This window comes from Ursus maritimus, unplaced genomic scaffold (assembly GCF_017311325.1).
Source record: "Ursus maritimus isolate PB19 unplaced genomic scaffold, ASM1731132v1 scaffold_17, whole genome shotgun sequence".
Classification (NCBI taxonomy): domain Eukaryota; kingdom Metazoa; phylum Chordata; class Mammalia; order Carnivora; family Ursidae; genus Ursus; species Ursus maritimus.
In genome coordinates, this window is record NW_024424119.1 from 28889553 (window position 1) to 28904785 (window position 15233).

Consider the following 15233-nt stretch of genomic DNA (forward strand, 5'->3'; position numbering starts at 1 on the left):
GAGCAGAAGCTTTTTAGTTTAACGTGGCTCCACTTGTTTATTTTTGCTTTTGGTGCTTGAGCTTCTGGTTTCCTATCCCCAAAAATCATCGCCAAGACCAGTGTGTCAAGGCTTGGTCTGGTCGTATAGTTTCTGTGCAAGTCAGCATGCTGGAATCAGAAGGGATCTTACAGATCACAGCCAACCTTGTCACACAGCAGAAAAGGAAACTAAGGCCCAGAGAGGGGAAGAGAGTAATTGAAACAACCATAGCGAGTTCGAGGCAAGGTGAAGTCTCACACCCAGGTCCTCTGCATCATTGCACCTGATTCATGCCACTAAGTCACTCCAGACTGCTTCATAAAGTCAATCACGAGCGTCTGCTACAGCGTTGGTTCTAAATATCCTTGAAAACAGTTGATGGGAAATTCAACCTGCTGCTGCAAGGGAAATTGCTAGATGAATTCGATTCTTGCATGCCAAAAATATCTCCGCAAAGATGTGCCTCTATCCTTGTTTAAACACAGGGACACTTGAATTCAGCCATCAAGGACATGCCCCGGCCTCCCAGGGGCCTTCTGGGTCTCTGAATTCCTGTGGTCTGAAGGTGGTCTTCCTGAATCAACTGCTTGACAGTGTTTTTGTCATCTCTGATACCGTCTGGTTTCCCCCATCCTGACTGGTGGGCCGTGCTGCTCAGACTGGCCCCCCTCGACCTGCCCCCCCCACTTGCACAGTGAGGCCGTGTGCGTCCCTTGCTCCTCCAGACCCACCTGGCTCTGTGCCCTGCATTCTGATCACCTGGAACACAGCAGTGGGTTTCCTTGTACTCCCAGGTAGGTTAGGCCAACTGGCTAGAGATGGGGGGAGGGAGGAGTGCAAGGTCTGGGGATTTATCTGCCAGTTTCCCGTCTTTGGGCTCTCCACGGTCTGGCTGCATCCCTCCATCAAACCGCGCAACTCCTGTCAAGGGGCATCCTGTGCAGGCCTCTCTCTCCAGGTGCCCGGAGCTCCTTCTTCCTGCACCTGTTCAGGCCTGGGCTGGTACCAGCACCTGCTGCTACTGGGGCCTCAAGGAGCACTGTGGGCTTCCGCATTCTCCCTCGTGGTTTCTCCGTCGCCTGCCACCCCTTTGAAAACAGTCCTTTTATTTTTATTTATTTATTTTTTTAAAAGATTTTATTTATTTATTCGACAGAGATAGAGACAGCCAGCGAGAGAGGGAACACAAGCAGGGGGAGTGGGAGAGGAAGAAGCAGGCTCATAGCGGAAGAGCCTGATGTGGGGCTCGATCCCATAACGCCGGGATCACGCCCTGAGCCGAAGGCAGACGCTTAACCGCTGTGCCACCCAGGCGCCCCGAAAACAGTCCTTTTATTAAACGTTTTTCAAATTACCCCATCTGCATGTGCCACCCGTTCGGCTGGGCCTCGGACTGATCAACGACCTAACTCCAACCCGGGACTCCAGTCTCCCATCATCTCTCGGACATACTCTATCCCAAGAGAGACAATGTCCAGAGCCTAAGTTCAGGAGTCAGTTTGCCTGGAGCGGCCTTGAACCGAGACTCCTAAGTCTTTATAATGAATTCTCACTTTATGCCCAAGAACAAACCTCCAGACTCTGGGGTGGAACTCCTCACGTGGAGATGGCAAAGAGCCAGAAATCAGGAGCTTGAGCGAGGAGCCCGCTGAGCTGTGCTGCTGTCTGGACGGTGCTAGGTGTGTCACATGGCAGAGGGGCAGGAACTGGGCTGGGAATCCTGACGGAGAGCTTACCCTGCAAGCGGTGGAAGCCGGAGTGCTCCTGCACTTTCTTAGGCTGCTAAGAGCCGGGGGAAGGGATCTGTGTCCATGTTTCCGCCTGGGCACGAAGAAGGAGCAGCACCTGCCAGGGCCTCGTCTGACAATGGCAGTGGGGGTCTGCCAGCTGGACTGAAAGAGCCCCTGGGGAAGGGGAGGCACAGTCCTCTCCCCTCAGCACTAACCCCCCGTAGCCCACAAGTTCAAAGTCCTGGTCCCCCTAGACTAGTCCTCCCCGGGGTCTCTGAAGCTTCAAGTCCCTGTTCTGGCAATCTCGAGCCATTCAGTAGTAGTCCGTGCTGCCTTTCTTTCTGTCCCTCATTGTGCTAGACGCAAAATATGTGCGATTGAGAATAATTTACAGTCACTTACAACCTGCTTCCTCAGACTGCCACTTGAGCACAAAACTGTGTGGGATAGCAGTTTCACAGAAGAAATAAGCAGTTGCAAAGATGCCCAGAGTGATAATATTATCTCACATGTTTTACAGTTCGTCAGACATTTTCTCATGCAGTACATATCGACTGGGTCTCGCAGTAAACCTATGGTATATGTCTGTCTGTCTGTCTATCCGTGTATGTATCAAATGTATCAGAAGAGCCTCAGGCTTCAAGAAATAAAATGACTACCCAAGGTCATATAAATAGCCAGAAAGAATTCCTTCTTTATGTCTCTCATGATCTCATTGTGTAATATAGTAGTCGTGATTATGTTTGTCTTCCGCTTGAGTCTGTGAGCTCACGTAACACAGGGTCCGTGGCTTATTATATTCTTGTCATATACGCCAGTAGCTGTGTGTGCGTATGTATGTGTGTGTACATTGCGTCTCTAGTGTTTAATGAATGATAAAACAGCCAGCCACATATCTACCACTTAGATTAGGAAATAAAATGTTTTACCATCCCTGTTGAAGGCCCTTCTGTGTCCTTTCCCTGTATCTCTCTCTCTCCATCTACTAAACTACTATTCTGAATTATTTTATCATGTTAATGTGTCCTTAAAAATATATTATTTACTTGTGTATGTCATTTAACGTTATATAAATGGGTACGCGGCCCATTTATCTTCACCGCCCGCACACGGTCTCCACGTCATACACAGACACATGCCTGGGCTAGCCTGGCCTTAGCATGATCAAAAAGCGTCTGTCACCTCACAATAATCCAGTCACCAAGGGGTTAAAGAGTCGGGTCAGAGGTTGGAGTTGGGTTCTGGGTAACAAAAATCACGCAACAAAACATCTTGGGGCACCCAGCTGTACTGCATACCCACGCCGCCTCCAGAAAAGGCCTTTGTGGCCACAGTCAGATCTATTCCAGGCTTAAGTCCTGTCGACTGCTTGCTTCTTGAAGCTGGAGTCCCACTTTGGAACTCAAAACTCTCCGCTCCCAAGGCCTGCTTTCCGAGTCAGAAGTGGCAAGCACCGCCCCTCTATGCTTCCCAGCCTTGTACTCTCCATTAATTCAACTCCCACTTCCTCACACACTTCCCTGTTACGTTCCTGGAAAATTTATGACACATTTTAACAACTATTTAAACAATGCAAGCGGTTCATGCAACCTTACGAAGAGCATTTTTCAAACTGTGGGCTGTGAACCACTAGTGAGTTGTGAAATCAATCCAGTGCATGGCGACCAGAAGTTTAAAAAAACTGAGATAGAATTGAGTGTTACCTGGTCAAGAAGCCAGGACTACAGAATGTCAGCAGGTAGTCCCAGCAGCAAGCAAAGGGTAAATATCGGTTTGTGGAGGTTCAGTTACAGCTGTGTGGGGGTCCGGTGGGGGTGGGTACTGGGTCACAATGTAAAGTGTATTGCTTACTACGGATCACGTACAAAAAAGTGTTTGCAAGCCATTGCTCAAGAGGAACGTTGCAGAGAACACTGATTGCTTACTCACCTGCTACCTCTTCTCTCTTTCTCCACAGTGGGGTAGCTGTGTGGTTTGGGCGAGCTCTGGGAGTATCCATCGACTGACGTAAACCAATTACTGTAATCTCAATCAGTTGCCACTGTGATTGGTCCATTGGGTGGGCAGTAGTCCCAGGCCAAGATTAAGATATGTCACTCCATGGCCACAGTGAGGGGACACATGACCCAATTAATCCAGGGATCTGTCTCTTAGGAAATCCAACCGAATCCTTTGATGGGCCCGGAAACATTACAAATAAATGCTTTGGAGATGCCCAATCTGGTCTGAAACACAAAAAGGCTATTCACTCTCCACTCTACCCCCATCCCAGGCCAGAACTTGCCAGGGAGGAAAGAAAGACCAAAAAGCAAACAAGACACAGGGTGATTTCCAAGCTACACCATCAATAACCTACTTATAAAAGCCATGGTTTTGCTGTCCTAAAGAGAGTGTGGTAGGTGACCACAGACGGGTCCCTCTCAAGCTCCAGGTTCCCCCAGGGAGGAGTTTACACGTTGGAAGGACCTGGGCACTTAGAGGCTGAATTCCTGGGGAAATGGGGATTTGGGAGTCATCCGCATGTCCGCGCCAGGGGAAGCCGGGGGAGCATCTGAGGTTGTCCAGGAAGAGGTGTGAATTGAGTCGAAGTGGAAAGACCCGGCACAGATCCTAGGGAGCAATAGTGCTTGGGGATGGACAGAGAAAATGGTAAGAGGGAAGACGGCCACCGTCGCCACACCTGTCCCGCCGTCCCGCAGGGGACACAAACAGCAGCAGTTGTCCCGCCTGCCCTCTCTGGCAGCCTTCCAAGACCTGTTGTCCATTTGCCCACCAGACGCCCAGGGCTTTTATGATAGAGATCTAGGTAGTGGGAGAAGCGGAGGGAGAAGCCTAACTGGGTAGATGTTAGCATGAGCGGAGGGCCGGGAGGGAGGGAGGGAGGGAGGGAGGGGATGGGGTGGCATAGGCCACATTTGGTCACTTAAATGTAATCTTTCTGGCACCATTAAAAATTTCATTTTCAATAAAAATGTAAATGACTTTTTGTGTGTGTGCTTTGGGAAGTCAGACTGTTGTTTCTTCGATGAAACCTGATGCAGGATCTGGGAGGTGGTCTGGAGATAACTGAAGTTAGGACCCTACAATAAGTTAATTGTATGCAGCCCTCTCCCTCACTTAACTGTGAGCTCCTAGCAGGAAAACAAGGGCTGGGCTGGAAGGAGGTGACCTATCCATGTTTAAGAGAGGAAAGAACAGTTGCATGGAAAGACCTCATGCTTTAGTCCTGTCCTTCCAGGGGCCCCTTGCCCTTCCCCATTCAACCCGGCCCGTGAGGGCTGGAAGACAGAAAGCAGTGCATCCAGGAAGCCTGACCCCTCTCCCCCCACACTGGCTTTTTGTTGGGATTGGGAGGAAGGAGCCCATCTCAAATAATATGAAGTCATATATAAATGGAACTCTCAAATACGGTGTGGAGCAGAACCTTCCAGAAACAGAATCACATAGATTCTATAAGCTTGATGGTTTACGACATTTTCTTCTTTTATTTCCTTAAGCTTCACAATTAAATTCCTTTGGAAAGTACCTCGTCGTCTCCACCGTCTTACCAGAAATGAGGAAAGAGTTTCAGTTGCATTCTGGGGCCCGAAGGAGGAATGGAGACCTGTACTCTGGGGGCCAGAGTTGGTGATGCTGGCATGGTGCGCCCCTACCTGAGCAGTGCTCATCCAATGCTCAGGCTCTTCGAAATCTCTCCTAAAAGTCTGTCCTGGTCATAGCTTTTGATGCAAGTGAGATGCTTCTGAGAGCCTGGCCCCTGCGGCTACATGCCGCACCCACTCAGCTCAGCTTAGACATGGGCACAGGCAGAAACCTCGCTGTCTTCCCACTGGAGGTGAGGTCCTGGAGAGGGAGGCTGGGACTGCTTACCATCCGGCCCCCTGAGGGCAAGACTGGTACAAACAGAGCCGTGGCATGCAGCCGTGGGACTGCTTCTCAGGGTCAGAGAGAAGACGGTTCAAGCCTGCAAGCCCTCAGCCCTAAATCACAGGGGCCAGGAAGCTGGCATTGCTTTACAGTTTTATGACAAGGTAACGGGGGTGGTAAAGGCCAGAGGATGTGTCTCTGGGGAGACAGGGAAGGCAGTGGGGAGAGCTTAATGCACGTCTGTTCTTTGCAGATCAAGCAGTCAAAATGAAGCAAAGATTAACTACCAGGATTAAAAATGCTCACATATACACACACCAAAATTCACGTGCACAAAAGAGCCCACTTCTGTTTCCCACTATCCATGGGGCGTTTATAAAATTAATCAAAAATTAACAAATAAATAAAGTCCCCAAAGCAGAGAAAGTGTCCAGAGGACAAATTCTTTATCCATAGTGTGTTTAAAAGGAGACATCCATAACAAAAGTCTAAATGAAAACAAAACAATACAAAACACAAAACAAAACATTTTCTTAAAGCAACCCAAGCATTTGGGGAAGCCAGCTTGACAGAGGCGAGTGGGGTAGACAGCCTGTGAGCATATTTTTAATGTTTGAAAAGCAGCAGAGACAACGCCAGAAGCCGAATTTCTTTTGCACTGTATTGGCAAAATAGCTTTTGTTTGAATCCCCTCTGATACCTGTAGCAGTCACAACCGTGGTACGCGGCAGCAGAAAATTGGATAGTGATTTTTAAAATGGCTGCGTCAGAGGAGGTTAGGCAGTAGGAATTTCATTCCTGACAATTGGTGAATTGACCCTCCCATGGAATAAACCTAAAAATGCTGGGGAAATATATCTTCCAAAATGCATTCATCAGCTGGCAAGAAAGTAAGGAGATTCTTGGGCCAAAATACTAAGTGAACGAAGGGACTCATCATGGTAACTGGAGCACTGCCGCTGGCTGTGGCTCCGAGGGCGCTTACTGAACCGGATGAACTTGACTTTCTGATGTCTGGTCTCACAGAGTTCTGGGAATCACAGAGCACAAAGATCAGGGGCCATGCAAGGCCTCTGACACCTCCTGCATAAAGATGAGACCCCAGAGGTCTACACTCCCAGCGAAAAGGTGAACCAGAAATAGCGATTAATCTCATCAACCACCAGGGAGTTGCAAGAACATGGGTGCTGCGCAAAAAAGAGAAAATAATGTCTTCACTGAGAATCTGGACGCATAAGCTGTCCCTCATGCATTCTAAAGCCCCAATTCATATTACCTATGTGTTCTAAACAGTAAACACATTAAAACCCCCCAAAATTCAAGACTGCTCGTGGTGCGCGTTGCAAGAACAAATGTAAATCCTCCACAGAGAACCCAACCTTTACCTCAGACCTTAAAGAATTTCTGCAAATAAAATCCCAAGGAACATGTACTGCTTTCAATGAAAAGGAACAACATGTATACAAATGCACTGTGAATGAGGAACAGACACAGAAATAGGCCCCCGAGAGTTCGAGTACTGGCATTATCATATACAGACACAATTATGAAATACCTGTGATTGCAATGTTTTTTAAAAACACCAATGCTTTAAATGCTTTAAAAAAAAAAGATCAAATTGAAAAACACACATTGGAAACAAGGAACAGTAAGGGAAGGCCAAACAGATTTGGAAAAGATCCAAATATAGCTTCTACAAATGAAAAAAAAATTAAAACTTAATGGAAATGCATGGAGGTTAACTGGCATCTTAATAAACAGTGAGTGGGTCAACCAAGAAATCAAAGAGGAAATGAAAAAATACATGGAGACAAATGCAAATGAAAACAGAATGGTCCAAAATCTTTGGGATGCAGTAAAAGCTATTCTAAGAGGGAAGTTTATAGCAATACAGACCTGCCTCAAGAAGCAAGAAAAATCTCAAATAAACAATACAACCTTACACCTGAAGGATTAGGAAAAGCAGAATAAACAAAACAAGTAGAAGAAAAGAAATAAAGATTAGAGCAGAAATAAATGAAATAGAAACTTAAAAAACAATAGAACAGATCAATGAACCCAGGAGCTGGCTCTTTGAAAAGATCAACTACATTGACAAACCTTTAGTCAGATTCATTGAGAGAGAAAGGACTCAAATAAAGTCATAAATGAAAGAGAAGAAATAACAATTACAATATAAAATTGTATAATCAATCACAAAATATAATTATAACAGAATATTATGAAAAATTATATGCCAACAAATTAGACAACCTAGAAGAAATGGATAAATTCCTAGAGACATATAACCTCCCAAAACTGAATCAGGAATAAATAGAACATTTGAACAGACCAATTGCTAGCAATGAAATTTATTAATAATCGAAAAACTCCCAATAAACAAAAGCCCCAGGACCAGACATCTTCACAAGTGAATTCTACCAAACATTTAAAGAAAAGCTAATACCTATTCTTCTCAAACTGTTCCAAAAAATAGAAGAGGAAAGAAAGCTTCCAAATTAATTTTATGAGACTAGATTTACCCTGATACAAAAACCAGATAAAGACACAACAACAACAACAACAACAAAAAGAACGGTAGGCCAATATCTCTGAGGACCATAGATGCAAAAATCATCAACAAAATATTAGCAAACTGAATCCAGCAATACCTTAAAAAAACCATTCACCACAATCAAGTGGGATTTATTTCTGGCCCGCAAGGTTGTTCAATATTCACAAATCAATCAACCTGATACACATATCAGCAAGAGAAAGGATAAAAATCAAATGATCATTTCAATAGATGCAGAAAAAGAACGTGACAAAGTACAACATCCACTCATGACAAAAACCCTCAACAAAGTAGATTTAGAGGAAACATACATCAACACAGTAAAGGCCATATATGAAGAACCCACAAGGTAACACCATACTCAATGGTGAAAAACTGAGAGATTTTCCCTTAAGTTCAGGAAAGGACAAGATGTCTACTCTTCCCACTTTCATTCAACATAGTATTGGAAGTCCTAGCCACAGCAATCGGACAAGAAAAAGAAATAAAAGGTATTCAATTTGGCAGGGAAGAAGTAAAACTTTCACTATTGCACATGACATGGTATTATATATAGAAAACCTAAAGACTCCACCAAAAAAACTATTAGAACTGATAAATAAATTCAGTAAGTTGACAGGATACAAAATCAATATACAGAAATCCATTGCATTTCTATACACTAACAATGAAATAGCAAAAAGAGAAATTGAGAAATCAATCCCATTTATAATTGCACCCAAAATAATAAGATATCCTAGGAATAAAGTTAACCAAGGACCTGTACTCTGAAAACTATAAAACATTGGTGGAAGATACTGAAGATGACACAAACAAATGGAAAGACATTCTATGCTCATGGACTGGAAGAACACATATTGTTAAAATGTCCATACTACCCAAAGCAATCTACACATTTAATGCAATCCCTATCAAAATACCTATATCATTTTACACAGAACTAGAAAAAACAATTCCAAATTTTGTATGGAACTACAAAAGACCCTGAATAGCCAAAGCAATCTTTAAAAAAGAACAAAACTGTTTAAAAGAATAAGATAAAATAATAAAAAGAACAAAACTGGAGGTATCATAATTCCAGGTATCAAGATATACTACAAAGCTGTAATAATCAAAACAGTATGGTACTGGCACAGAGACACATAGATCAACAGAACAGGATAGAGAGCTTAGAAATAAACCGATGGGGGCGCCTGGGTGGCACAGCAGTTAAGCGTCTGCCTTCGGCTCAGGGCGTGATCCCGGCGTTATGGGATCGAGCCCCACATCAGGCTCCTCCACTATGAGCCTGCTTCTTCCTCTCCCACTCCCCCTGCTTGTGTTCCCTCTCTTGCTGGCTGTCTCTATCTCTGTCAAATAAAATAAATAAAATCTTAAAAAAAAAAAAGAAATAAACCGATGAATATATGAACAATCAATCTTCAACAAAGAAGGTAAGAATATTCATTGGGACAAAGACAGTCTCTTCAACAAATGGCATTGGGAAAACTGGACAGTCATATGTAAAAGAAAGAAACTGGACCACTTTTTCACACCATACACAAAAACAAACTCAAAATGGATTAAGGATCTAACCTGAAACCATAAAAATCCAGAAGAGAGCACAGGAAGTAATTTCTCTGACATCGGCCACAGCAACATTTTTCTAGATACCCCTGAGGCAAGGGAAACAAAAGCAAAAATAAATTACTGGAACTACACCAAAATAAAGAGCTTCTGCACAGCAAAGGAAACAATCAACTAAACTAGAAAACAACCTACAGAATGGGAGAAGATATTTGGAAATCACATATTGGATAAAGGGGTAATATCCAAAATATTTAAGAACTTATACAACTCAACATCCCCATAAATAATTCAATTAAAAATGGGCAGAAGACACGAACAGACATTTCTCCAAACAAGACATCCAGATGGCCAACAGACACATGAAAACATGCTCAACATCACTCCTGATCAGGGAAGTGCAAATCAAAACCACAGTGAGCTATCGCCTCACACCTGTCAGAATGGCTAAAACCAACAACACAAGAAAACAACAGGTGTTGGTGAGGATGTGGAGAAAGAGGAACCCTCATGCACTGCTGGTGGGAATGCAAATTGGTGCAGTCACTGTGGAAAATAGTATAGAGTTTCCTCAAAAAGTTAAAAATAGAACTCCCCTATGACCTAGTAATTGCACTACTGGGTATTTGCCCCCAAAATACAAAAACACTAATTCAAAGGGATACATGCGCCGCTAAATTTATTGCAGCATTATTTACAATAGCCAAATTATGCAAGCAGCCCAAGTGTCCGCTGATAGATGAATGGATAAAGAAGAAGTGTGTGTGTGTGTATGTGTGTGTGTGTGTGTGTGTGTGTGTGTGTGATGGACTATCACTCGATCACAGAAAAGAATGAAATCTTTTTTTGCAACAACATGGGTGGAGCTAGAAAGTATAACGCTAAGTGAAATAAGTCAGTCAGAGAAAGACAAATATCATATGATTTCACTCACATGTGGAATTTAAGAAACAAAACAAGTGAGCAGAGAAAAGAAAGAGAGAGACAAACCAAGAAACAGGCCCTTAACTCTAGAGAACAAACTAGTCACCAGAGGGTAGGTGGGTGGGGGGATGGGTGAAATAGGTGAAGGGGATTAAGAGGACACTTATCATGATGAGCACTGTCATGTAGAGAATTGTTGCATCATTATATTGCACACCTGAAACTAATGTAACACTGTGTTAACTACAGTAGAATTAAAACTTAAAATTTTAGAAAACAATGGAAATGACAATTAGAAAATGAAATTTAAAAATGAATCCCATTTACCGTAACATAAAAGTTTAGCTAGAAATAAATTTAACAATGTTATGAGTGACTTCTCCCAATAAAAACTATAAAACATTGTTGAGAGATATTAAAGACCTGAATAGATGGAAAAAGATACCATGCTTGTAGATTAGAATAATCAATATCGTAAAGATGTCAGTTCTCCCAAAATTGATTTACGGATTCAGTGCAATTCCCAGTAAAAATTCTAGCAGGCTTTTTCTGGGTAGATATTGACAAACTATCATTATAATTTACTTCTTACAACAGGCAAAACAATGTTGAAGAAGAAGAACAAATTTGGGAGGCAAACTCTACATGATTTTAAAACTTGCCATAAAGTACGGTCATCAAGACAGTGATACTAGCACTAAGATAGACAATTAGAACAATGTAAGAGAAAAGAGAGTCCAGAAATAAGCCTGCAAACATACAAATAATTTTTAAGAAGTTACCAGCGTAGTTTCAAAGGGAAAGAAAAGTTTTTTCAGCAAATCATACTGGATCAACCGAATGTCAGTACAGGAAAAAATTAAACCTTGACTCATACCTCACATCTTCTACAAGAGTTAATTCAAGGGGGCTTAAAGACTTAAATGGAAAAGCTAAAACTTTAAAGCAACCGGAGGGACACATAGAGGAATATCTGTGTGGTTGAGGATAGGCAATTTTTTCTAGGCAGAACACAAAAAGAACTAACTAAAAAGAAAAACAATTAAAACTACTACTCCTTAAAAAATAACATTAATAAAATAACAGAACAAAAGATCCACCATACACACATTTGGCAACAGACTCATATCCAGGTTATATAGGTAACTCCTATGAATCATTAATATGAGACTGGAGCAAAAAGCTCGGGCAGGCTCGTCGCAGAAGATGATATGCAAATAAACAACAAGCACAGATGCTCAGCGTTTCTTCTGATTTGAGGAGCTCGGGATCAGTGCTCAGGGACCCTGCGCTGCTAGATGCGCAAGGCCGAGTTCGGGAGAGGAAGGAGCTCTGCAGGGAGTTTGAGAACTCCGCATCAGGGCCCTCTGGATCCTTTGGCGGAATACTAATCCGTGCGTGCAGAGAGTGAAACCCCACAAGGGCGGTAAGAACAACTTTGGAGGAAAGAAAAAATACCGAGAAGCTATAAAACAGGTTCTCAGAGTTCAGACCAGCTCAGGAACCATTTGAGTCCTCTCCAGGCAGCGCAGAGAGACCTTGTGGACTCTATAGAGCATTTAACAGAGACTCCAGAAAGAACATATCGTACAAGTGATGCAGAATTAGTCTTAGGATAATGGTTATTTTGGACTTGTCCCAAAGGAGTTTTAAAATTAGCCTCAAAAGGGTGAAATTAATCTGTAAGTAACTTAACTCACTGTCAGAAAAAGTTCAAGACTCTTCAGGAAAATAAGGCATTCCATACCCTAAAATTTACAACGTCTGGCATCCAGTAAAAAGTCACTAGACGGAAGAAGCAGCAGGAAAATGTGAGCCTAAAATATCAGTAAACAGAAACAGACCCAGAAATGACAGAGTAGACGGAATTATCCCACGAGTACATTAAAACAGCTATTATAAATATGCTTCATATGTTTAGGGATATAAAGAAAAAAATGGAGACATAACGAGAGGAGAAATGAAGATTTTTAAAAGAACCAAATGAAACTTCTAGAGATGAAAAATTCAATCAAATAAAAGCAGCCAGCTATGGAGCAACAGGACTTTCATTCACTGCTAGTGGGAATGCAAAATGGTACAGCCGCTTCGGAAGATAGTTTGGCAGTTTCTTACAAGCTAAACATACTCTTATCATATGATCCAGCAATCATGCTCCTTGGTATTTACCCAAATGAGTTGAAAACTTATGTCCACACAAAAACCTGCACAGGGATGTTTATAGCATTTCATCCATAATTGCCCAAACTTGGAAGCAACCAAGATATCCTTCAGGGCATGAATGGATAAATAAACTCTAGTAAATCTATACAACGGAATATTATTCAGCGCTAAAAAGAAATGAACCATCAAGCCACGAAAAGATAGGGAGGAAACTTAAATGCATATTACTAAGTGAAAGAAGCCAATCTTAAAAGGCTACAGTATGATTTTGACTATGTGACATTCTGGAAAAGGCAAAATTGTGGTGACAGCAAAAAATCGGTGGGTGCCAAGGGTTCGGGGGAGGGAGGCATGAGTAGGCTGAGCACAGAGGATTTTCAGGGCAGTGAAATTGCTGTGTATGACACTGGAGTGGGAGATACACGTCATTAAACATTTGTTAAAACCCATAGCATATACAACACAAAGAGTGAAGTCTAAAGTAAGTTATGGACTTTGGGTAATAATGATGTGTCAGGGCAGGTTCATTGATAATAACAAATGTACCACTCTGATAGGGGATATTAACAGTGCCAGAGACTGTGCCTGGGTAGGGACAGGGAATATATGGGAACTCTATGTAATTTATGCTCAATTTTGCCATGAACCTAAAAAATGAATGTTTTATTTATTATTTATAACATTTATAAATATTTTTATTTATAAAAAATAAAGTCTATTTTAAAAAAGTAGACAGAAAAGACCAATTCCCTACAAAGGAGAAATGGACTAATACTTGATTTCACATAAACAACAATGGAAGCTGGAGACAGCGGAATGATAGCTTCGATTGTTGAGAAAAAACAATTGCCAATCTAGAATTCTGTAGCCGGTGAAAACACTGTCCAAAGATAAGGATTAAATATAGTCATTTCAGTCAAACAAAAACTAAAATTTTTTGCTACCGAATCAGCTCCCTCTAACGGGAATTCGAAAGGATATACTTCAGCTGGGGTTAAAGTGATTTGAGATGGAAAGTCTAGGGATAAGGGAAAAAAAAGATCAGAAAAAGCGGTAAAAAGTGTTTGCAAAAAATGGCCACACTTATGTCTCTCTTGGTATCTATGCCCCTTTACAATGTGATTTTGCAGTTTCTTTTATCAAGAGGTGGAATCTATTTCCCTACCCTTCGAATTTGGGCTTGGCCTAATTCATGTCCAAACTAATGGGAGGTGGCAGAAATGATGTGCCACTTGTACACTGCCATTCATTATCTTGGATCCCTGAACTGTCATGTTAACAAACCTAGGCTAGCCTGCTAGAGAGTGAAAACCCACATAAAGGAGCTGCACTACACAATTATAGATCTTTTCAGCTCCCAGTTGACCTGCCACCCAATAGCAGACTCATATGTGAGGTCAGCTGAGATCAGCTTAAATTGGCCTAGACCAAGAAAAACAGCCCAGCCTACCCACAATCTCATGAGAAATAATATATGGTTATTATTCTAAGCCACTAAGTTTTGAGGTGATTTGTTATTTAGTTAGGAGCCCAGAAGTTAGTAAGTAAGAAGTTAGTAATAGATACCATTATTATGGTATAAATCAATACTAGCTTGTAGGTTAAAAAATAAGATAGAGACAAAATACATGATAGATAGCATTGACCAGAATTTAAGTGTTTCAAGGTTAAAAAAAAAGGAGATGTTTATTTTTCTCATATAATATGAACTTCAGTGGTAAGCATTTCGAGCTGGTACAGTTGCTCAAGGAATTTATCAAGGACCCAGACTCTCTCCATTCCTAGTTATCTACTCTATCCATTCCTAGTTTCTCTCTACTAGCCCTGGTTATGGCTACCATCCTTATGCTCACAAAATGGCTGCTGTACCTCCAGCTGTTGCAACTTTGTTCCAGACAGAAAGAAGGTGACAATGTGACAAGTCTATCTCTTCTTTATAGGGAAAACAGTATCTTCCAGACAAGCTCTACCGGGTAGACTTCTTATATTTTAGTGGCCAGAACTCTGTCACGTGGTCATATCTAGGTGCCAGGTGCCTGGGAAATTGAGATTTTTAGCTAGGTGAACTGCTTTCCCAAAGGAAATGAGAATTCTGTTCATAAAGTGTATGTAGGAATGACTATAGTTTAGACAGCTAACCGTCTCTGCTCTCCATTTGGGAGAAAACATTTTACCTGAGGGAATAATCCCAAAGGAAAAGCAAACAACGTTCTTGGCATGAAGACTGAGAAGTAGCATTGTGCAGAGGACAAGGCACTGGAGTGAGAGTCTCTTAGTCTTGGCTCTGAAGCTGACTTGCCTCAGTTTCTTCCCCATTAAATCAAGACAGAGTAAACAAGCCTTTTTCAGAACCTATAGAGACTGTGAAGGGAATTAACATTTATGATAGATTCTTCATGTGCAATAGC